Source organism: Chamaea fasciata, unplaced genomic scaffold (assembly GCF_029207755.1).
Source record: "Chamaea fasciata isolate MVZ Bird 193981 ecotype frontalis unplaced genomic scaffold, bChaFas1.0.hap1 SCAF_3, whole genome shotgun sequence".
Taxonomy (NCBI): Eukaryota; Metazoa; Chordata; class Aves; order Passeriformes; family Sylviidae; genus Chamaea; species Chamaea fasciata.
The window spans coordinates 24,879,598-24,903,395 of record NW_027094088.1 but is presented as its reverse complement, the minus strand read 5'-3'; the positions used below and the strand labels follow the sequence as shown (position 1 = coordinate 24,903,395).

Here is a 23,798-nt window from a genome sequence, read left to right as displayed (position 1 = left end):
ACACCTGTGCACTCTCCCATCTCACTCCTTCAGTATCCTCCAAAAGTCCCCAGACCCCACATTCTTCTTTTGGGTGTTTTCAGCAGGGTTTCTGTGACCCACTTAGAGAGGGACCCCCCTTTTGAGGAACTGTGGAGGGTTGGCTGGCATGCAGGAATTCCAGCCAAGGCGTTAAAAAAACATCAAGCCAATCTTGCAAGGACAGACTTGTTCTCTGATAAGAACCATTTTGTTAAGCAGAAGGGCACTTATGAAAAAGATACTTTTAATGCAAATTTTCTATTTAAACACCTAAGCACTTTAACCAAATTTACAAAAAGGCACTTGTAACTTAAGCTGACAGCCAGGGTTTGAAAAGAAACTTCTCTTTCATCTGCTTTTGCCAGTCTTTCAAGTCATATCTGCAAACAGAGCATAGAGAAAAAATGTTTCTAAAGGTTTTATTTTGAAACTCTTGCCTTCATTCTGCTTAATGGATCATCTTCACTATTAAATCAGACTAAATGCTCAGTGACTGTCAGTACTGTGAGTCAGAGTTACCATACATGCCCATAAACCTGAATTTTGCTGTCCTTTGAATATAAAAGAATGGTAACTCTGTTAAAGAAAAGAAATGAAACTAAAAAATCACCCTGTGAAAACACAGCATTAGATTCCATTCTCCAAGTCCTCAGAAATCAACAGCCTGGACACGTTACCAAATTCAAAGAACCTTGCCAGGCACATTTAGTGTTCTACACCATCAGAAATCTCTACATAGACCAGCTGTAGGGCTGGAATCAGCTCAAGGGATACAAGAAAGTATGATTACACAAGATTTCTAATTCAACTTTGAAGATTCAGTAGGGATCTGATCCAAAGTCAACTGAAGTAAATGGAAAAAAATAGACTTGTATCTTAGTTTAGACCTATTCAGTTTGGATATAGTTCAGAGAACTTTTCATACTTGGCAGCTGATGTAAACTAAACACATTAACCTATCATTAGAAAAAAAAAAAAGGTGCCGGAATAGATCTATATAAGGACAAATGTATGAAGTATTGCTTTATGATCTGTCTAGGCATTCTAGGATCCCAACACCTTAGCAGAGAGGTAAAACAAACTTTTGGTCTATTTATAAATGTGAAGTTTAAAGATCTGATCCTGCCCTTCTGTCAATTATTGCCACAGATAAATGCACGTCTACAAATAAGTAAGGACTTTTCGTGAAATTAGTGCTACTCCCAACACTACTTTCTATTAACTGCTATTCCTTGACACTTTCCTTCCACGTGTAAAAGAATAAAGAATTTATCACATTAGTGAGAAAAAACTCCATTAAATTATTCATAGCTTACTTATGTATTTATATTTTACCAGCAAAGTATAACACAAATTGACTCTTAAACCATAGTAGAGTATTAATTGCTAATTAGTTTACCATTATGACTGGAATGCCTTCTAGCATTCTAAGTTTTAATCCATATAAACAGCTAAGGAATGCTCTATCTCAAAACACGTAATTATGGGGGATTATATTACACCTCCAGCATTCTGGCAAAACTTGCAATGGCAAAAGATGTAAAGTAATACCAGCCTTCTTGTGATTTCATAGAAACAGGGAAAAAAACCTTCTCTTTATCACTACAGCACATTTGCTGTTTAGCAGCTCCCACTTTATTTTTAGATTCAGAGATAGAGGCTTTCTGTCCCTCACAAAGTTTTTCATTTACATTCTGTTTTGCTCATGTCACTCCTAAAACAGAAAGTCTAGCAGAGCTGGAATTTATTCTCAAAATTTCTAAGACAATTCCTCTACATTCCCACCATACATGCTATATTCTTATAAATAAGAAAAATGAAAATCCAAACAAATCAACAACACAGACTGTTGTTTTTTGCCAATAATTAAGTGGCTGTTACGGGCACGGTCTGCTGGCTAAGGGACAGCAGATTTAAGTACCAATCATGCTTACAAGTGCCATGGTTCTTTTAGACAGAGCTCAATTCAAATCAAAGTATCTAACTCATGGGCATTTAACTTCTTTTTTAAAAGACACAACTGTATGGAGCATTTATTGTAAGGGATCTAAGCCACAGAGGTATAAAAGAGAAGGAGACAAACTTCACTTCCCTTTCTCAGGAAGATTTACTGGCTTGAACAAGTGAGATCATCTCAAATATCTAAAATATTTAGGTCTTGGGCAACGCTCTCCCTTCCATAAGAGTAGAACTCTCACAAGTGAGAGGAGACAGGGAGAATGGCCACTGGGGAACGGCAGAAAGGAGAACTCCCCATTCCCTTTGTCGTCCAGCCATTCAGCCCACTCCTTTAAGATTTGTAATTTTTCCATCAATTTAAGTCCTGGATTTTCCTAAGCAGACGGTGAATGCAGGAGTTAATGACCCTGCTGACAGCCCATCCTGCCCTGGCGCTGGTGCCCTCCCAGCTGTAGCCAGCAGCACGAAGTGCTGTGCCTGTGTACACCCCTTCCCTGCACACCTGGGGCCGAGCTGCATTTCCCCAGCTCCCACCCTGCCCAGGGCTCACATTATTCCTTGGTTCTGTTTCTTGCCTGTAGCAACCAACCAGGGCAGTTCTTGCTTCTCCCAAAGAGCAGCAACTCTGTTTCCAAAGAGATGGAGGCTTTGCCCACGTTAGAAGCAGCAGACTCTGCTGACCTTTGATGGTTGTCAGCTGCACCTGTGTGCCCACAAAAGTGTCCCCTCACTTCCTGGCTGCCTTTGGACAGTCTTGAAATTAAGTGATAATCTTGATTGTCCTTCTCCCCAGCCAACCCTTAGGTTTCTCTTTGGCTCTACTAATGAAAGCCCTGATTTTCAGCATCCACTGCTGGATTGTAGCCTTCCAAGAGGCCTCTCCTTCTTTTCAACCCCTTTAGAGGGGGTGCATTTGACAAGATATATCAATATTTTGCAATAAAATTATATAGTCAGCTTTTCCTATGCCTTGACCAGTGAATGAACAAAGCTTTTATGAATTTTAGGCCCTGTTTTCTCCATTTCACTTTTACTGAAGCCATGGAAAAACTCCCAGACTGATGGCTTGAAATGGATTTCTGGTGGACATGTTTTTAAATCCAAGTCTTTTGCACTTTGGCAACACAGTGTCATTTTCACTTAATTTTCCTGACAACCTGCCAATAAAGCCAAAAGTCTGTTTAGCAAAAGTGAATTAAAGTGCACCTTTCTCATCTGAAGAAATAACATCTGCTGTTCTAAAGATAACTTGCTATTTCTCATGGAAACAAGATATTTAATATCTGAATCTTATTTGTTTCCATCAAAACCTGGAAAAACAAAAATAAACTGATTTATTTGGAAAAAAAAATTGTTTTTGAAGCACATGCTTTAAGAAATGTTACATCCTGCCCTTCCTGCTCTGCTTGTCACAGAAGTTTTAATTTTGAATCTTTCAGTATTCCAGTATTAAACCTGATGGATTTGATTACAAGTGTAAGAAAGTTTTTCATCCCGTGAGTCATTCAGTTTCTCTCTGGATGGGAGTTTTACTGATTCAAAGTTTTCTGTTTCGTAAACAAGCTCATCATTTTTCTGTGGAAAATCATGGCCTTACAAAAGGATCTTACAAGGGCTCTCTGCCAGCTGACTAGTATCCTTCCCAAAAAAATTACTATGGTTAAGGTGATATTTTAAAAAAATCCATTAAGTTAGCCTAGAAGAAAATCCTTACAATCTGAATCAGTGGAGATTTAATGGAAGTCTGTAAATTTAGCTGGAAAGTATTTTTTTAAGCATTTGGCAGATTAAATTTCTCAATATCAACAAACCTCTAATGTCACTTAAGTCCTGGAAATAGGGTTTATTTGTCTTATGGATGAATAAAGCTTTCTCCCAAGCACTGGATTTCATTCTTTGTGAAATCGGTGTCTCATGCAGCACTGACTGGATAACAAGGCATGCATTTAATACATAAAAATCAGAGTCATGAGACACTGAAAGTTAATTATAATGTAGCAGAGTTTAAGGGTCAGGATTAGCTGGCTAAGATTACTTGTCAGTCAGAGTAAAAAGACCAGGGAAGAAGAGGTCCATCACAGTAAGGTAATAAGAGAGGGCATTAAAAGGACATTTGTGTAGACTATTTGTTTATTTTTCAGGTTAGTTTTGTTGCTGGGGGGCTTTGGTTTTTTTTGGTTTTTTTTTTTTTTTTTTGGTTTTTTTTGGGATTGTGATTTTTCTAAAAGGAAATATCTGCATTTGAAAACTGGTCCCAGGTATCCAAAAATTGGAGGAAGTTATTTGATTTTTGAACTTTAAACTTTGTGTTCTTTAAATCAAAAGCTTTAACTTTGTATACTTTTCTTTTCCTGGCATTGGTGAAGCACACTTTCCCTCTCATATAATTTCCATTCCAGTCTTGTGCTATGAAAGGAAAAACCTTATGGAAAGAACATAGTGCCTTGATTGTCCCTACATACTACATAAATAAATAATGAAAAAAAAAGCAAAGAAAACCCCAAAACAAAACAAAACAAAAAACAACTAAACAAGCTGAGCAGCATTTAGGACTAGATATATATTAAATGTATGTTACAATGAGAAACAGACTATACCAACTATGAGCTGAAGTGACATTTCATTTTCAGAAACATTCCACTACCATGTCACTTTAGCAGCATTTATCACATCAATTGCTAAAAATTAGATTTGGCTGGCAAAGAAAAGCATACAGAAGAAAGGTATTTGTCTTGGCTTATCCAGAAACCTTCAACTGTTTGTATTTAGGGAGTAGAACTATTTAACATGGGACTGGTCCTCAAGACTGTCCTCAGTTTTATATTCACTCCCTACTCTGGAAAATTTTCCAGTTGACTCCAGTGGATATTTTGCCGAGGTTTAAATTTAACTGAGAGCTAGTGCAGAAAGCTCTTCTGCACGTGATTATTGCTGGTAATCAACCTCCTTAAAGTCAATGAGAATATTTACTTGAATTGTCTTAAATGTTCTTTGTAACCTTGAACAAAATTTTTTACCGTGAGGTCAAGAACCTTTGATAAGTCATCAAAGAAGAAAAAATGTGTCCTTCAGAATCTTTCACAGACAACTAAAAATATTACAAAATAAACCAAACCAAACCAAACACAAAAAACCCCAAAACAATACCAACCAACCAACCAAAAAACCACAAAGAAAAAAAATCTTTTTTTTTCTCCTTCACCCCCAAAACAGATAAAATGTAACTGGCTATGTAGCTGACATGGTGTTCTTGAGATATGTGGGACCAATGACAGCCTTAAAAAATAACCTTGCTTGCATACGTGAGATATGCAGAATTTCTGGGATTTGTTGCAATTTTGTCCAACTGTTCTCTGAAGTACACACATGCCACTATTCCTATTCCTAGCCTTTGCGGTCAGATTGCCACTAGCCAAGTTTCCAAAATAAAATCTGGAGTTCCTACAACAGACAAAAGTGTACGGTAACATGGTCCAGTACAGTTAGATATTAGACTAGTCGGTAAATAAAATAATACATCACTTATTAGTTCCAGGCTGGGGGAAGCCAAGCCCAGGAGGTGGGGAGGATCAGCCCACGGCTGCCAGACACCGCTAAGCCGGCACAGAGTGCTAAGTAGGGCAGCAGCAACCGAAATCAAAGGCTCACAAATTGGCAGGACACATTCTTTTGTTGCACAGTCACTGGTATTTGAAGGGTGAAATCCAAGCTGTGCTGAAGTCACCAGGAAAAGTCTCTGTGAGCCAGGACATCACCTTAATGGAAAGTAATTAACCTCTCTGTTCCTGCCAAGAGTTTGGGTCTGTGGGCACCAGCCCATTTAGCCCTGAAACTCGCCTGTGCTACAGGAGCAGTCGTTGCAAAAATGTGGGGAGCACGGCAGGAAGAAAGGTTGCCCTGGTGAGGTTTACACACTGTGGTGGCTGCATGATTATATAGGAGAGCTTCTCCTTTTCCAAGCCAATATAAATGATAATCAGCAGTGATGTGAAAAGAGATGATGAAAAATTACAAGGGGGCATTTCAAATTCAGTTTTGGCAGTAGGCAAAACTTGCAGCATCCAACAGCTCTGTCTGCAGTATGGGGAGCAGCCCAACTCAGTGCCCTGGGATCTGAGAATGGACTTAAACTTGTGCCCAAATTTTAGGCACCCTATTTCTTCCCTGGTGGAAAAAAAAACCAAAACAATAAAAGCTAACTTATCATATTGAACATTGTGTTTACTTCAAGATCATATCTCTCTTTGTTAGGACAGGAGACCTTTCAGTGCTCATGCACATAACTCAGAGGTTTTCTGGAACTCTCCCATAGCATCCAGTAACAAAGATAACACTGAACACTCCTATGCACCATGACTTTATATAAAGTCAGGCTAGAATAACTAAAATTGGTAAGGAAATCCATTCAGGGAGGGAAAGGTCTTGACTCATTAACATGGGAAAAGACCAAAGTCAAGCTGATTAAAAACAGTAGTTGTTCTAAAGCATGAAACAAGATGTTGTCTCCTCTGTCACTGAATTACATCTTCCAAAGGAGTGGTCTGAGGTCTTTGTCTGGATGGGGGAATAGCAGAGGCATTTTGAAAATATAGTGGGTTTTATTTCCAAGTTTACAGAAAATATTGTCCCTTCCTGTCAGATGAGCATCTGGCTGTGGTGAGCCAAATAACTGTTGATTACCGTAATACGGTGTCTCTGGACCTGAATGTGAACATCACACATTTCCAGCTTCCAGAAAATGCCCTTTATCCCCCGCTCCCAGCAGAGAACCACCACATTTCCACCAGGCCCACATTCCACTGGCATTCATCCAGCTTCCTCATGTCAGTGGGGCTATGCAGTGTTGCATTTCAGTGCAACCCTCAGGCTGCTGTTTGTCTTAGAAACACACTCTGCTGAAGGGCACTATGAAACCTGAACTCCTGTGATACACATTGGATCGCAAAACCTGGGAGAAAGTACATAGAAACAGTAGAGAAAGCTTTTCTGACTCACTGAAATCACTTCTCAAAGAAGGTCACAGACAGGCTCTGGCCACTCAGAGGAGCTGACAAAACTTTCCCCTCTTCCCCCCTCCCCTTTACCACCAGAAAAGTAAACAGCAACCAAAGTAAACTTAAAAAAAATTAAAATAATTACCAAGTTTAAAAGACAATCACTACTGAAAAAACTAAAAATCCATCCCAAACGCCAGCTCTCTGCTAAACAGAATTTTAACCCTGAGAACACTCATGTATGAAAAGTTCAAAGACTGCAGCAAGGGGATGTCAGTAAGGCAGACAGGATGTAAGTGTGTATTAGCACAGAGAACATATACTCATTACAGTGGGGGCTTGGGTATGGTTCTGGTTTTGCAATCAACAGTTACTGTTGTGAAAGCACAGCCTTCTTTGGGCCTTGTATTAGGATGTCAAATAATGTTCTCCAAAGTCCATAATGTCTAGAACCATGTGGAAACCCTGAAACTCGTGTTATCAGTTTCCCTTAGTTCAGACAAATAGCCTAAAAATTGTTTCCTCTGAAAGGGATTTGTGAAAGTGTTTTTATTCCTGTTCAAAAAGAGTTCTGATGTTATGATTCAGTGATTAGAAGTTATAAACATTCATAACAGACTTTTTCTGGTACAATAACTACAGATTATAAAGGACATAGTCAAGTGAACATTACTGAAATTGGCCTGATATTAGATACCCAGAGCGTGTTTTCAGACTTGTTGGTTCTGATTGTAAATGAGCTTGTCTCCCATTTTAACTACAGTTCATGTCCAGGGAGCAATTTCTACTGTTTTAAAACCAGTCTGTACATGTTGTACCTAAAAGCAAATTAAGAACATGCAAAAGTGGGAAGCAGGATGTGTATATTTCCAGAGAAAACAGCCATTTCAGCAGAAAATCATGCCTGATAGTAAATACTTGACCACAAGCAGCCTGGCAGCAGAGATGCTACATGGCATGGTGATGTATCTCCAAAAGATTAACCTGATTGATAAAAATGAACTAAGAATCTTATTTTCCTTTGGGTTTACAGGCAGTTTCAGAGAGTGTAAATCCTTCTTGTACTGAAAAAATCTAAATAAATCAATGCAGTCAAGAAAGGCTTTTAATAATGTAGCAGTGTATAGCCCATATATTTTCACACATCTTCCATATAAGAAAAATATTCTAAAGCACCTTCTTTGTGTTTCTGCATGACCAGAACTATTTATTGGGTTACTCACATCAGGCTTGCAATATCCCAATTCCACCTGTTTTATAACTTACTGTCACTTCTTTTATCCATAACAAGGGTGCAACGCCTACCTGAGACCTGATCTGCTCCCTTCTGCCTTTGATGTTCCTCACTTCGTGCCAGGGGTCACAGTGCTGGCAGACATGCCATGGGGTATGAATGATTTAAAGCAACAGGTGAAAGTCTTTAAATGAGTGTATTTACCAGCACCTTTCAAGGACTCTGTATCAGCTATGCTTGATCATATTCCATGAGCGTTCTCAGATGCACTTTCCTTTGTGTTGCTGTTTTGTGGCATGGTCACATTTCATGTAAGTTTGCTATTCTGTGAATATCACATGTTCATCTTGTAAAGCTGGACTTGTGTTGATGGTTAATCTCCCGGGCTTTCATCACTCAATAAGGGACAGATGCACTTCAGTGTTAAGCAAACTATTAATATTTCCTACATTTCCCATGAAAATACTTCTGCCTGCATCTCATCCACTTACACTTTCTGTCTTTTACATTATCTTCTGCTGCCTCCTCTTACATCAAGACTGAAGTCTCCTATGCCCTAAATAATTTGCTGGTTTACCTAGCTTCCTTCCAATCTTTTTCTTAAAAAACACTCCTAGAGCTACATTATCCCACAAAGCTTTGATGGCTCATCACCCCCTGAGGCATGGCACGACCTTTAGCTAGAATTCCAGCACTGAGCTATGATCATATGCTCCTCTTTTGCACAACTGCAAATTAGAAGAATCCTTAGTCTTATCTTCAAATGCTTCCCAAAATGTTGCATTTGCATGACAGGTGTAATGATTGCAGACCTAATTGTGAAATAAAAATTTAATCAAACAAATCAAATGCGAAAGCTATAAAGTCCCCTAATGCAAGGAAAAAGATACTGAGGACTCTAAAGTGGAAAGAATGTCATTAGAGGTCATCTGTAAATATTGCTCTGTCCACTAAAACAACAGACACAAAAGCAACTGTGAGAACACGCACCCCTGATCTCAGGGTTTCAGTACTGAAAATTTCCGTATTCAGCAAGGTAATAAAAAATTTTTCCTTCTCTTTCTTGCTCTGCTTTCATTTATCTCATAGCAATATAAATGTACTTATCATGGAAAGTACAGACTAAACAAAAATTATTTCCAGATAAGAGAATTATTCCCAGTCAGTCAGGATTCCCTTGCTAGACAACAAGATATTTACTGTACATAGAACAGCAAGATTGGCTCCTAGTGCTGATAATAGAAGCAATGCTGATAAAAGGCTGGAGAACAGATCAGGAACTAGGAACAGTCTGTTTTAATCCATGCTATGCCACTGTTTAGTCATAACGCTGACCAGAATGTTACACAACTCAACACCTCTTCCCACTACAGTGGGCTTCTAGTATGTAGCTCTAATTCTGTAAATAATTCTTTAGTAGCTCCAGTAGCCTCAAAGAGAAAGATGAAGGGATCACTCAAATGTGTCCTTGAGTTCCTGGCAGCATCCTGTAGCACATCAAGAACTTAATGTTTTCAGGTGCTTAAATATAGGTAAAAATATTTACATTTAAATTGAAGATTTCTAATAAAAATAAATAATTAAAAGCTGCAGAAATTAAACACACACTCTTGGCTTCAGACTCCATTTGCAGATTGATAATGATCAGCACCTATAAATCCTCATGGGCAGTGACACGCTGGAAGGGAGAGAGAATGTTTTCAACAATAGCTGATGTCTGCATCAGCAACAAAAACAGTCTCTGAGCACTGGCATCAAGGAGCATTTGATGTGAACAAAGTGACATCTTGTTTCATCAAAGGTTAATGAGTACAGCAGCTCTGTCAGCAATACATTAAGACAGCAGTGTCACTGTTCGTCATACTTGGTGAGCTCAAGGCAGACTGCAAGCATCACCATTCACCCATTTGTTGGGGTTTCTGTTCTCTCCTGGCTCAGTAAGTTCAATGTGACAAGTTAGAATTTCCCCATAAGCAACTCTTTATGTTGTTTTTCTGTACAGCAAAAGTGTTTTTGTAAGCCTGGTACTTGTTCTGACTGGAAAACTAGAGGCTTTTCTCAGTAAATTTAATTAAACTAGAAAGTATTAGAGAAGATGTAATAAAATATTATTAACTTTTTCTTCTGTTTTACAGTTTTCTGATAAAAGCTTTTTAATGGATTTTTCTTTTTAATGTAATATTGCTGAGTCAGACTTTCTTTCCAAGCAAATACACTTGTGCAAAACTTAAAGCCTGGATGTTTATCCATAACTGTCCATGAAAATGAATGGAAAAGTATATATCAACACTAACAGGGAAACAAAAAACCAAGCAGCAGTGAATTGCTGAATAGTCAAATTTTCAGGACTATGCACAAATTCTGCTGCTAGATCCAGTGTCACTGGGCAGTGCTCAAAGATATTACAGCTGACTTCTGGGCTGGCAGTGATTTATGTTAGTACCTCAGGAAATTATTACGGGGCTGAGCAAGCACCTGACTACAGGGAAGATTAAGTAAGACTGCATGAATGAGTAAGGGTTTGGGATCAGAACCTTTGATGCAGTAGCACTTGTTGAATTCTGTCATCCAAGCTCACAACAAAGAGTGACTTGCTTCCCTAATGGATAACATCTTTCTCTAATACTAATATTTCTCTTGCTGTGGACATGACACGGATCCTGCTTCTTCACCTCACATGCCATTAGCTTTCAGTATCCGTGACTGAAGCCAAGGATGAGAAACTTCTTTCTGTTTGGGAGCTGCCCAGATAAGGTAAAAGTGTTTGTAGCCTTTAGCAAGGCAGTAGTGCTCTGTGGTGTTTATCGTGCTACCATTCTACGAGTTGTGCTCCTAATGCTGCTGAAGTGCTTCTGAGTCCCGAAGCTATTGGCTAGCTGGGGCTATTTTTAAAGGCTTTGGTTCTCTCCTCTGAGGGCTGAATGACTCATTTCTATTAGCAACTTTGCTTTGGTTTGTCTCCAGCTAGACAAACCTTAACGGCTTAGTGCACAAAGGTCTTGCTTGCATCACTGCATATCTGTGTTTCACAAGACAACCTGTACTTTATGGAACAATCATAGAAAAGGTGGTTCAAATGGAGCTCAGGAGGCCTTGCAGTTATCAGGTATTCTTATGTAATTCCTGACAGACACTTGCATAATCCAGTTCTAAAAACCAGAGGTTTTTGAAACAGAGACTGTAGAGGTCCCACCTAATCCATTCAACCTTCGCATTAGAAAGGTTCCCTCTCTCGCATAAAATATCTACCTTAACTCTTTCTTGCTGCTAATGTTTGATTTCATCACTGTGAACAAGTCAGACTATTGCTCTCCTTTCTGCCGCTCCTTGTAAAGGTAACCAGATATTCTTTCCTCTTCTCTGGATAGCTCAGTGCTGCACAGAACTAGGAGTCCTATACGTAACTTTTCCCATTTCCTCTATAGCAAGCTGTAGCAGCTTTGCTGAATCAGATTATACAGTGATAAGGATTTTAATTTGTACCTCACCTGTTCTATTCATGCACAAAGCAGTCCCATTTGTATTGTAAATTTTATTCTTTCACTTTTTGGCCAGAATTCCATCCCGTTTGCCAAGGATAAAATAACTTCAAGTTTGGAGTTACTCTTTTGGCAAGTCCATTGTATGGTTTTCAAAGCAGAGGTAATGAAGGTAGGCATGACTTTTGCCCTGGTTTCCTAAGGATAAGAGACCTACACAATCATGCTACACAAGATTTTCTGTCCACCCATCCCACCCCCATAACAACTTCTGATCCTTCAGGTCATGTCAGCCTGATTTGACAGGAATGAAGAGTTCAAAGACTGAGTTTCTGCAAGACTTGGAGGGAAGGGGAAGAAAAAAAAAAAAAAGGGAGCAACCAACAAAGAACATGAGTATGAAACAGAATAAGCAGATAACATATGAGATATTCTGAATCCTTTTGGGAGAGACACTTAGGAAATATCTGTTTTTCAGGACAAGTTTCCCTTGAAGAGCTGGAGTAGCTTAGACCACATATTGGGCTTCCCATTTCCAGTTGCTGAATCCATTTGCACTAACATGGAAAATAAATTTGAAAATATGACATTAAATTCTCTGTGAGTAGGGTTACTATTTCTGTGAAGCACCTTTCATCAACAGATCTGAAAGCACGTGACAAAAGGAGGCCTTGAGCATTATCTCTGGTTCATGAAGAACTGAGAGGTGATGCAACTTGCCTGAGGTCACTAGATCAATGGAGAACCCAGGTGCCCCTGGGGCAGTTTTCCATACTGCTTCAGGAACACCTCAAATAGAATCAGGTTACTTTTATTTTGCTATCCTATTTTTCCCTCTGTAGACTTTAAACTCACATGGGGGAGTGATCAAAGTTACTTTTATTTTTACCTGGCAGACACAAACCAACAGAAAATAGCACATCTCAGATTTTGACAACTGTATTCAAGTGAGTATCCAAATGTTGAAGCATTCCAACAAAGATAGTTACTTTTAATAATTGAGTTATCACTGTCTGAATTAAGCAAAGTAGTTCTGAAATCAGCTCCAGCCCCAGATGATTAAGGGCAGAAACACTTGCTGAATTCTGGGTTGGGTTTACTACACTTGCTCAGAGAAGCACTATTTGCTTCCACATAAAAATCATGTAACCTTTGTCCTCTTAATCTCAGCATATAATCTGGTTACCTTTAGATATAGTCTAGGATATTATATAGCCTTAACAGTTGTATTAGGCTATCTTAAATAATTCAGTTCCATAATCAATATTCTTCCACAAGCAGTTTCTAAAAATCATTCTGTCTTAAAGAATGTCACACTGAAAATGAAATTTCACAGGGCATCCATACTCATTTTATCAGAACCTCTTTTATTACTCCAGACAAATTCGTTCAGTATCAATGACTGAGGATAAAACACACAACAGTGCCCCCCTGCTAAATATTAGCAACAAAGAGTGATTCATTGGAAATAAGCCTTCCATTTGCAATTCCATCCAAAAAACTAAATAAGTTAATTGCTAAAAGCACTGAATCCCAATGATGTCTCTAAGATGTCAGGAATGGGAAAAAAAGCTAACTCTTGCCATACAACTGCATTTAAAATTAAATTACCCAGCAGCCTCCCTACCCATCACAAGTGGTCCTTCCCATATCTTCACCTCAGCTATGCAAATATGAAGAACCTTAAGATGGTAGGAGATGGCCATTGAGGAGAGTTGATAACACTAAGTGGTACTTGAGTTTTAAGTCTAGTTAGAGATACTTTATTCTGGCCATACCAAGATCTTGGAGTGCCTATGCCTTCATCAACACAGGCATAACAATGTTGATGTTGGGATTACTGCCCTGAGCCCCAGTGAAGCAGGCAGCCCTTCTTTCCAAGACAGGCATTCACCTCTGTGACTGGCAGGCCGAGCTGGCCAAGCAGAATCCTGACTATAACTGAGATGCTGCATCACAGCTATTCCAAATATATTTTATGCTTATACACTTATCTACTTCTGCTTGGATGTTTTACTTGAATTTTCTTTTTCTTCATTGTAGTTTTGGGCATTGTTTCACTAAGACAATTTAGCAAATGTTTAATTTTCATCATGTAAGTAACAGAGCCATCTTGTACAAACCAGGACTTCAACATAGACTTTTTCCACATTACACGCAAAAAGGACTTAAATGTCATTATGCCTTGTGTTGTTGACCTGGAAATATTGTTCTAGTGACAGAAGCAGAGCTGCTGGCAGCAGTCATCATCCCAATACTGCTGCGGCACTGGAACTCACACCTGATCTTGAAAAGTCCTTTTATTCAACTCCTGTGCCCTTTACTATTGGCATCACCAGTAGTTTTGAAAAGGGCACTTCTCTTTTTGAGTCCTCTGCTTCAATTCCTTATCACCCACAGCTTTTAAACCAGTACACACACACATAGAGTGTTAAAACCAGGACAAATACAGGAGAAAGAAAAATGGAGAAAAATAAGGTTTGTTTTCTGACAGAGAAATCTCTAGTCTAATGTGGTGCCTCCTGAAATTAAGGACAAAGACATGGACCCGAACAATTTTCTGAAAATGACAGCACACAGCAAGAATCTGCATTGATATGTAATATACAGAAATTTTCAGATTTCAATAAAGAACATACACTGTTAATTAGGTTTGAGTTGAAAATAATACCAAATACTCTGTGGGGATTAGAAAAAAGACTGAGCATGCACTTACACTGAGGGTGATTTCAGTCAGTTTTTTTGTGGGTTAAAATTAATGCAAGGAGAGAAAGAGCCAACAGAATATGAATAGAAACGAAATTATTTAATCAACCCAAGTGATTTTTAGATGTATAATCAGTTTCAGAGCCTAACACTTACTGCTTTCAATAGCTGTTTAAAACACTACTTGGTATGTTAAGGATGATGTGTGTGCTTGAGTGAAAGTAGGAATTTGGGATTTGGATTCTTTCTTTGATCATTTAGGGTATGGCACGGCTGTCCCACATGTGCATATCTAAATGGGATGACATGAGTAAGGCTGGCCATGTGCATGTGTGGTGGCCACAGCCTGCACACACAGCAGGGAACTTCAGGGCTGAAGGCATCAATCTGCACTTTAGGTCTAAGTGAGGGACTCCCAGGCTGGGAACTGTTACAACTCAATCTGTCTCAAATAATCAAGCACAGAGACGGTGTTGCCAAACGCTGGGTTTTATGAGTTTCCAAACCTGTGCTTCTAATGCACACAACAGATATTCTTCACATTTTATTTGCAGGCTTGGGTGCCACTCTGGAAATCATCTGATGTCAGTAGATGAGCATAGCTGATGTTGTAAAAAAGGTACACAAGATACAGAAGTCCTCACATCAAATTTTACCTGCTTTCAAGGTGTGAAAATGTCAAAATCAGTTTGAAATTCAACTGATCCATGGATAATATAAAAGTTTCACAAAACCATAAGGTAAAAGTATACTACATAAACCCTCAGTATCAAATCATCCATTAATATAAATGCACAACATATCTACCTTCTTATCTAGTTTCTGTACATTTTCCACATATTTGTGTAATGGAGACTTTCTTTAAAAAATGAACACTGATTCAAATCATGTAATCCAAGATTTTACTTTGAAAACCAATCAACATGTAGGCAGCTACATTGTTATCTTCTCTATGAGCTCCCTTCCAGATTTTCATACGTTGGAATAGCACCACATAATGAGCTACATGTACATCCATGCTATCTGACATCACTAGTCTGTATACACACACCCCTAAAATAATGAGTAACTGTATGTTCAGACATCTCAGTTTGTCTTCCTAGCAATAACTCAACCAATCTTTTCAGTAGGAGCCCTCGCCATCTTACTTCTTTCTCCTCAATTCGGACAGATACCTCCCATGTCCTCATAAACACTACAGAATTATGAAAGGTGAGATGCAGGATGGCTCCTCAAACCCAGCTCATCTCTTCCTAGATTTACTCCAGTGTACCACAAATGAGAAAAAAAAGCCAAACCAAACCCAAACCAACCAATCAAAGAAACAACAAACACCCCCCCCACTCTATAATTTTTTTTTAATTGCCAATTTCAAGTGCCATTACAAGGAAGACAAATTTCGTAGTTATCCCATCAAGATAACAATGAAGTCTTTGGGTTCTCCTTTATCCTGGATTCATCTGTTACACACTCCCAAATCAGATCAGAGTGCTTAAAACATACATGACAAGAAATAGAGGCTGATCAGTAAGATTAATATGTATCCACTGTGCATATATAAGCTCAGTACATTCCTTTTAGATGGGTGAATCCTGAATATTAATCAAAACATCCATGAAGAAAATACAAGAATGCACAAAGCTACACAATAGCCTGCAGAAATGAAATTGTTAGCAAACTGAACTTGCTTCTAGGTCTGCCTGTGACTTTGAAAGCTGAATACAGACACCTGAGTTGTTCTACCAACATTATATTTTCTTCTGAGTCCTTCCACAGTATAGGAGAAGGAATACTATATTTGTCATTCTCTTTGAAAGGCTGATGGGATACTATGCTTGTAAATTGCGTACAGTGAAGCCAAGGACAATCTGAAATGGTCATTTTGTTTCTAACAGTGCTTGAAGAGAAATTTCAATTGGTCAAACTCAGTAACTTCAGTTTCAACAGCATCAGTTTTCTCATGTTCCTCTTAAAAGAATCAGCATCAGCAAGGACACATTGATCTTGCACACGAACAGAATGTTCTTTAAGGAACTGCTGAGGGGAGAATTTAGGGTCAAACTTTTGTTTTTGTGTGCATCTCTTACAAACTATTGTTGTCTTCCAGGTTTTCCTGTAGTGTTCCTGTTTGTCTATCGACATTGCCTCCCTCTTGTTATATGCTTTTCCCCATGACTTGCTCTGGGACAGGATCATCTTGCTTGCGAAAAGCTTAGCAAAGCTGAGTCCTGACCCATGATGCAGGCTCTGAGTGCTGGATATCATAAGAAAGAGTCAAAAACTTCCAGGTGCTATTCCTTTACTATTGACAAATTTTGAAGTATCAGGCAAGTCACTGCAGCAGTTCTTCTAAAAATAGGATAGACACCACCATTTTTAGAGCAATGACAACTACTCACTTGATAGTCTGCATTTTAGACCTGCAAAATAGCTATAGGAATCAATTTTTACTAAAATAATTATATTTTTATCACTGTAAATGCTAAAAGAAATAAATGCTGACCAGGAGAGAGAAAGTAGATGGATTATTCAGACAAGACAGATATCTCCAAATGAAAAAGGTTTTGTGAAATCTGCTCTTGACCAATTCAGGAACTAATCAAAGTGTTGTTTAAACCTTTGCGAGTGCAGAGAAGACAGGAACAAGAAGAAAAAAGGAAGAAGGAATCACAGAGTGATTGTTGAAATCACAATCCACTCAAGTCCTGGAAAGGTTCTAGAGAAAATGATAAAGCAGTCAACTTTCAACCACCAGAATATAACAGCGACAAGAAGAGCTAGAAAAAGAACATGATAAGTCAGCTCAATTTCTGTCTTTGATGGATTACTAGGTTCCGTAGGTAACAGGAGAGCAGTAGATGTATTTCAGCTTGAATACAAATTTTGAGATGTAGTACACAACTATATAAAAATTAATGAAAGAAATAATTTGAATGAAAACATCACAAAGGATGTTCAAAAGTGGCTGAAGAACATGAATTGGTGGTTCACTGCTGAAACAATTTCTACAAAGGACCAGGTATCTGAAGTATCCCTGAAGTATTTTTACTGAAAATATTTTTGTTTAGTAAATAACAATTCATTATATTTCCATTAAAATGGAAAAGGAAAGGCAAAAACTGTGCAGATAGTAATCAAGTAAGGAGATAATACAAATAGATTCATGACCTGATCCTGTCCTCTAGGACTCTTGAGTTGTATGGAAATAGTGGGATATAATAAGGTGATAAAGCACTCCAGAACAGTCAATAAATCCAAACTTAGAAGATGAACATTGGTAAAAATTGGTTTGAAATATTATATCTGGGGGAAAAGAAATCACAGGCGCCAAGATTACAAGCAAGAGAAATACATGATCTTCCTTTTCCCTAGTGGCAATTTTAAGCAACTGTGTTAATGGGAACTGCAAATAGGGCACCGTGAGTTTGGAGATACTATGTAGATACGGTAATGACAGTCTGTTGGCCAGCATAGCTTCAGAGATGTATGCACAGAACACAAAAATCCTCCAGCCAGTCACATCTAAGATGGTGTTACTGCCTGAGAAAGCACTTCCCAACACCATCTGGCATCAAAACACCAGCTAGAGAAATATAACCAAGACACCCAGCAGGGCCTATAGGAAGGAAGCTTTTTACAACAATTAAATTCATTCAATTAAAGACCCATTCGGCACTGTGAAGGAAAAAAATATCCAGCTAAAAAACCCCACGAGGTAAACTTCCTACACAATTAGGTTTTGTTTTCTCTGTTTGGACGTTCAATCTGTCATCACAATGTCTTTGAAACCTTGTTTACAATGAAGACAGGTTACAATGGAGCAAAGGAGATAAAAGTTGGTGACAGACAAGGTCCAGAAAGGATTTTTATAGGCTGAAATCAATTTTATCAAAGAAATCAGTGAAGAATCATACATCAAACTAATTCAAACCATACATATATTTATTTTTTTTCAAACATTTCTGAATATTTTTGAATAAAGGGAATTATTTTGGGCTATACAACTACATTGAAATTATAGTCAGAAGTTACAGGAGCACTCAGAAATTATTTCTTTTGCTATTTTCCAAATAGTTTGCTGAATTCCCTTCTCAGATATGCATTGCCGTGTGGCAGGAGAAAAACCAAGGCTGACTGGAAATTGGAACACAGGGCTGTTTATGAGGCCAGATGTGAGAAATATAGGTTACACTATGCTTTGCCTTTGGCATCTAAGAAACTTGTCTGAGTGAACTTACCTGCCAAAAGTTACATTAGCAACAAGGTATCTTGTATCTGTGCCAACACATTTCCCTTCTAACATGGAAATAACTCACCTCACGTGTCTGGCCTTCACTGATGCTTTGAAAGCTGAAATATAACTGCTGCAAATTAATTGGGGTTTTTGCTTGGATAAAGGGACCAGTCTGCTAACTTGATGGTATTTGGGGCACAAGGTGAGGGACTGAGAGAACGGCATTCGTCCTGACTTGAGAAGGCAAAATGAGATCTTGTGATTTTATTCATCTATATAATGTGTGCTTCTAGAGAAGACAGAGACAAACTTCAGGAGGTGCACAGGAAAGAGGCAATAAACACAGGCTGCAACCAAGGAAATTCCAATTAGGCTTTAGGAATTTTTTTATCATCAGAGTGGTCACAGACTTGAACAGGTGTGCAGGGGGACAAGAAGTCTCCATTCTTGCAGGTGTTTAAAACCCAACTGGATACAGCCAAAGTTATCTTTGTAGCTGGATCTAATTTCAAAGTTGGATCTGCTCTAAACATGACTGTTGGACCAGGCAGCTTCCAAGGATGAGTTATTCCCTGCCATAGAGAGCTGCTGCAAGGTTGCTCTGCTCTATTAGAAAAGTGCCTCATAAGAAACACGCCCTGATCTCAAAAGCATCAACAACAAAGCATCAACTTTTAGATACTTCTCTCTGACCCTATATGCTAACAGGTTATTAAGAAGGGTCATTTGATTGCAGATATGCCTCAGAATGTGCTGTGCATTCTATTGGCACACAAAAACTTTCTGTAGTTGTATTTCCTCAAATGGGAGCTGTTCCTTCAAGGGCACTGCTTCAAACACCTTACAAGAAAAGGGATGTGCAGGACTTTTTTTACCTTGTCCTGACAGGAGACACCCTCCCGTTATGCTTGCACTAGAATACAACAACTCTGAGTTGTTTTTATTTTTTTTTGTGTGTGTTGGCTTCTGTTTTTAACATCCCTAAAAGCTTCCTAGTGTTTGAGCTAAAAACAAGCAAACAAGCAAAAAACCCAAACAGGATCTGAGCGTCATGTTACATTTGTATCCAGCATCTGCAATCTGATCTCAACAAAACAAGGGGTTTGTTTTGAATGAGTCTGGATTCTAAACAAACAAGTGAAGAGTTAGAAGATACTCTTAAAGCACATACAAACCACACATTAAACAGACACTGCACAGGACTTGGAGATTTTTCTTTAATACCCAGTTCTGCACAAAACCCCTAAAGGAACTTGGCCAAGATATTTTGTTTTTCTCTGTCTTGCTAGTCTCCCATAAAAAGGAAACTGATATCACCTTTTTGCCACTCTCTGCCTCTCTAAATACACAGAGCTGAAAGCCCACAGGAAAGGACTTCTGTCCTATTACACTATGAACTTGCCAGCAGTCAAGTTATTAAAAAAAATAGTCATCTATTAAAAAAAAAGGCTAACATATGGTGAACAGAAAGAGAAAGAAAGAAAGAAAGAAAGAAAGAAAGAAAGAAAGAAAGAAAGAAAGAGAGAGAGAGAGAAAGAGAGAAAGAGAGAAAGAGAGAAAGAAAGAGAGAGAGAAAGAGAGAAAGAAAGAGAGAAAGAGAGAAAGAAAAAGAAAGAAAGAAAGAAAGAAAGAAAGAAAGAAAGAAAGAAAGAAAGAAAGAGAAAGCAAGAAAGAAAGAAAGAAAGAAAGAAAGAAAGAAAGAAAGAAAGAAAGAAAGAAAGAAAGAAAGAAAGAAAGAAAAGTAGCAAGCACTCCCTTGCAAGTATAATATTGATTTGTCTTCATTTAAAAACTTATGACTCTTGGAGAGTGAAGGCTTTTCCCACATCTTTATGCAGCACTGTCTGTCGGTTGTGCCATCAGATTGTGTCCATAAGTCCACAACAAAAGTCTCCTTCCAGGATAGCATCTTTTACAAGAACCAACACTTCCCACTGAGATCCAGGTTTAGAAACACAACCCCTCAGGATCTGTGTGAGGAATCTGATGGAATCTAAGCTGGTGGCACAGAAAGCAGACACCTGACACGTGAGGACAAGACATGGTGTCACATGGAGCTGCATCGTCAGTCTGTCTCATCAGTTTGCGTAAATCTGCAGAGCTGGCTTTGGGTTCTAAGCCAAAATGCCACCTGCAGGTAATGCTTTGCAGAGTGTAAATGTAAGCATTTACACTTATGTGAAAGGCAGAGCAGGCCTCAGTGCTGCTTTGGTTCCCAGAGTTCTTGAGAACATTCACTCTCAAGTCCCTGTGGTGAAGAGATTCTCCAATTTCCCTGCAAAGCAAGCCTTGCCTGTGTCTGTACATTCCGAGACATTTTGCAATCCAGCTCTCACACACACTATCTGGGAGCAGTGGCCACAGAGAGGGCTCTCCTGCCAGTGTGCCCTGACTAATAGAAGAGAACAGGTCCTTCATTGTTGCCCAAGCATCCTATGTCAATACAATAAAATCACTGTCTTCAGTTCTCAATGTTACATTTGTTTATGATTACAATGTTTATTTCTTGCTGTGAGACTATAACTCTGCACACTCTCTTCTGTTAAGATACATTTTACCAGCCCCATTCTGTAATCCTTTTCCTGCCCCTCACCTGCTTCTCAACTTGTTGCTGGTGCAGGAAAATTCTCTTGCTCATGTGCAAAACAATATCATATTTCTTTTTAGAAGTATTAATAAGTCGGTTACAATGGCATGCCTGTGGTGACAACATGTAAAAAAAAAAAGTATTTATGTACTTGCTTTACGTAACTTTAAGCAACTTAGGCAAAACCAATGTGAACAACCGTATTATTTTTATCACATTGGTATACTACTGAAAGCACCACAAAGGTCAGGAGACAGATGCTTCATCCCAGCTTCTCTCCGTTGCCCTATAATTCTGCAGCAAGTCTGTTTTCCTACTCATGCCTTCCAACCCAAGACAGAAAACACCCTGTGATTTTTTTTTCCAAAGTGCTCTGAAACACAGGGATGGATCAATTCAAATACATCGCTGGTATAGATTAAGATAGCTGTGGTGCTCTGAAGCCTGCAGTGCTCTGGAGGCCTTTCCACTTAAAGGACAAGGTCTGTATGGGAGAACAATTTTGCTTTCAGGTTTCCACCAGTGAGTCTTTTCACAATTCAGTGGCACCCACAGAGCCCTGCAGACAAGAACAGCAGAGGAAGCAGCAGAAACCTTCCTCCATGGGTTTCTCTGCCCAGCCCACAGACCTGCTCCTGTCCTTGAGCTCGTGCTCCACCGGGAGAGAGGATGTGGCTTCAACCCTCACTGCTGACTAAGAATTATTTTCCTCTAAGTAACACAATTCCATAACACAAAAGTGAGGCAAAGCAGACACCCTGGTGCTTGCAACAGAGTTAATGCAGTGAGAAGTGCTCTCTAGCACAATCAGCTGCTCCAGAAAGGATGCAGGATGCAGTGCTGTCAACACCTGTACCAGTAAAAATCCACCTTCCATTAGACTCCTGCCAGAGCAATAATAAAAACTTTTCTGTCATTTCCCATGGGAGTGATAAGTCTCGCCTCCCTGGAGAGGTTTGTGATAAAAGTTTGACTGGGGCTGGGATGAAAGTAGCCGCCAGGTTCTAGCTGCTCTCACAGTATAGACTTTGCCTAATGTACCATAGGGAAATACAACCTACAATATATCTAAAATAAATATTTGGCTAGTTCAATAATTGTGCTGCAAGGCTCCCTATATTTATTATGCCAGAAAGAAATGCATAAATCACCTGATGTTATATCTCTGAAGAAACTTCCTTTAGCTGGGGCACCAGGAAGTGATTCACAGTTGTGAGTTGGAGTAAAGGGGAGGAAGAAAAGACTGTAAAGTAATTTAAAAAAATTAAAAAAAAAAAACCCAAAACCCCAAAACAACAAGCAACAAACCAAAAGAAGCCACAAAATTGTTTGTTGATACAAAATTGTTTGCTGATGCCACAAAGCTTTCTAAAAGGTAAAATGCAACTGCATATGAAAGGACAGGTGCACAGATGCACCACTGTTCCAAGGGATCTTCTAATAAAGATAACGTCTTTACTAGAAGGAACAAAGTTCATCCTTTCATGTTAAAGGAGTACATGCAATACCAGTGCAACCTAAATAATCATAGCTAAATATTGGCTATTTGTGGAACAGCTTTCATTCCTGAACTCTGCAAGATATATTCATGTTACTGCACCACACCAGCTTTTAGACAGGAATCTTTATGAAGAAACAGGGTGAAATTGTGGATTCTTGTCTGCCTTGGCTCTTTCTGCCTCCATTGGCAAGGAAAAGTTTAACCACAGTTTAAAAGAAAGACTATTCTCTGGAGAATTTGCTTGGATATGGGTAAGAAAATACTCAGCAGCTAAATTTCTATTTTTTCTGCCTAGCTCTTGATGTAAAACTTACTAATGAGGGCATGTCTGAAAAAAAAAGCACAAAACCACAAAAGACTGACTCAAACAACTTGAAGGCTTTGTGAGCAATAAAACATCCAATATTTGCATTTTGAAATGTTAAACTCCTACATGGCAAGCAAACTGTGACATACAGACATTGATATTAATTCACAATCACATTGTCTGGTGAATTTGTACTGATCGTGGAGTTAAATTCACATCTAGAAAGACATAAACCTAGAGACATAAGAAGACATATGAATCCAGACTTACAACAGGTTAGAATAAATAACCTTAGTGCACTAGAAAACAAAACAAGGAACACAACACACTAAGCACAACTTTTACTTGTCACAAACAACACGATTTATACTTAATGTCATCCTATTCCTGTATCTTAACTTTTACTTGTCACAAAAAACAGGATCTATACTTAACGTTATCTCATTCCTGTATCTTAATTCTCCAGCCTGGGTTTCTTATTTTCAGGTATCATTGACTGTCCTGTTGTTTGCTGTTCCGATTTTCAAAACTATCTTTGAAATAAATCTCTAAGATTAATTTGCATTACTCATTTATTATTTAGGCACTCCTTCCTGATATTTTTAATTCTATGTTATTTAACACCTCATGAGCACTCTTGAGCCATCCTATCTTTCATGTGCTCTTGCTTTGTCTTGTGCAGGAGTGCAGCTTTTGTACTGAACTGTTCTGCTTACTGTTTTTTGTTTTTTTTATGTTTCACAATGAGGCAAACTAAGAGTTAAAAATTTTGCTAG

The 23,798-nt window shown here is 38.6% G+C and overlaps 1 long non-coding RNA gene across 1 annotated transcript in view; it reads right to left on the bottom strand.

Annotated features, from left to right (window-relative positions):
* Window positions 1–294: 294 nt before the first annotated feature.
* Window positions 295–23,798, bottom strand: part of LOC136287634 (uncharacterized) — a 311,120-nt gene continuing 287,616 nt past the window's right edge. The window contains exon 4 of the long non-coding RNA XR_010720224.1: window positions 295–401. This is a non-coding gene — a long non-coding RNA (uncharacterized lncRNA). The remainder of the gene's footprint in view (window positions 402–23,798) is intronic.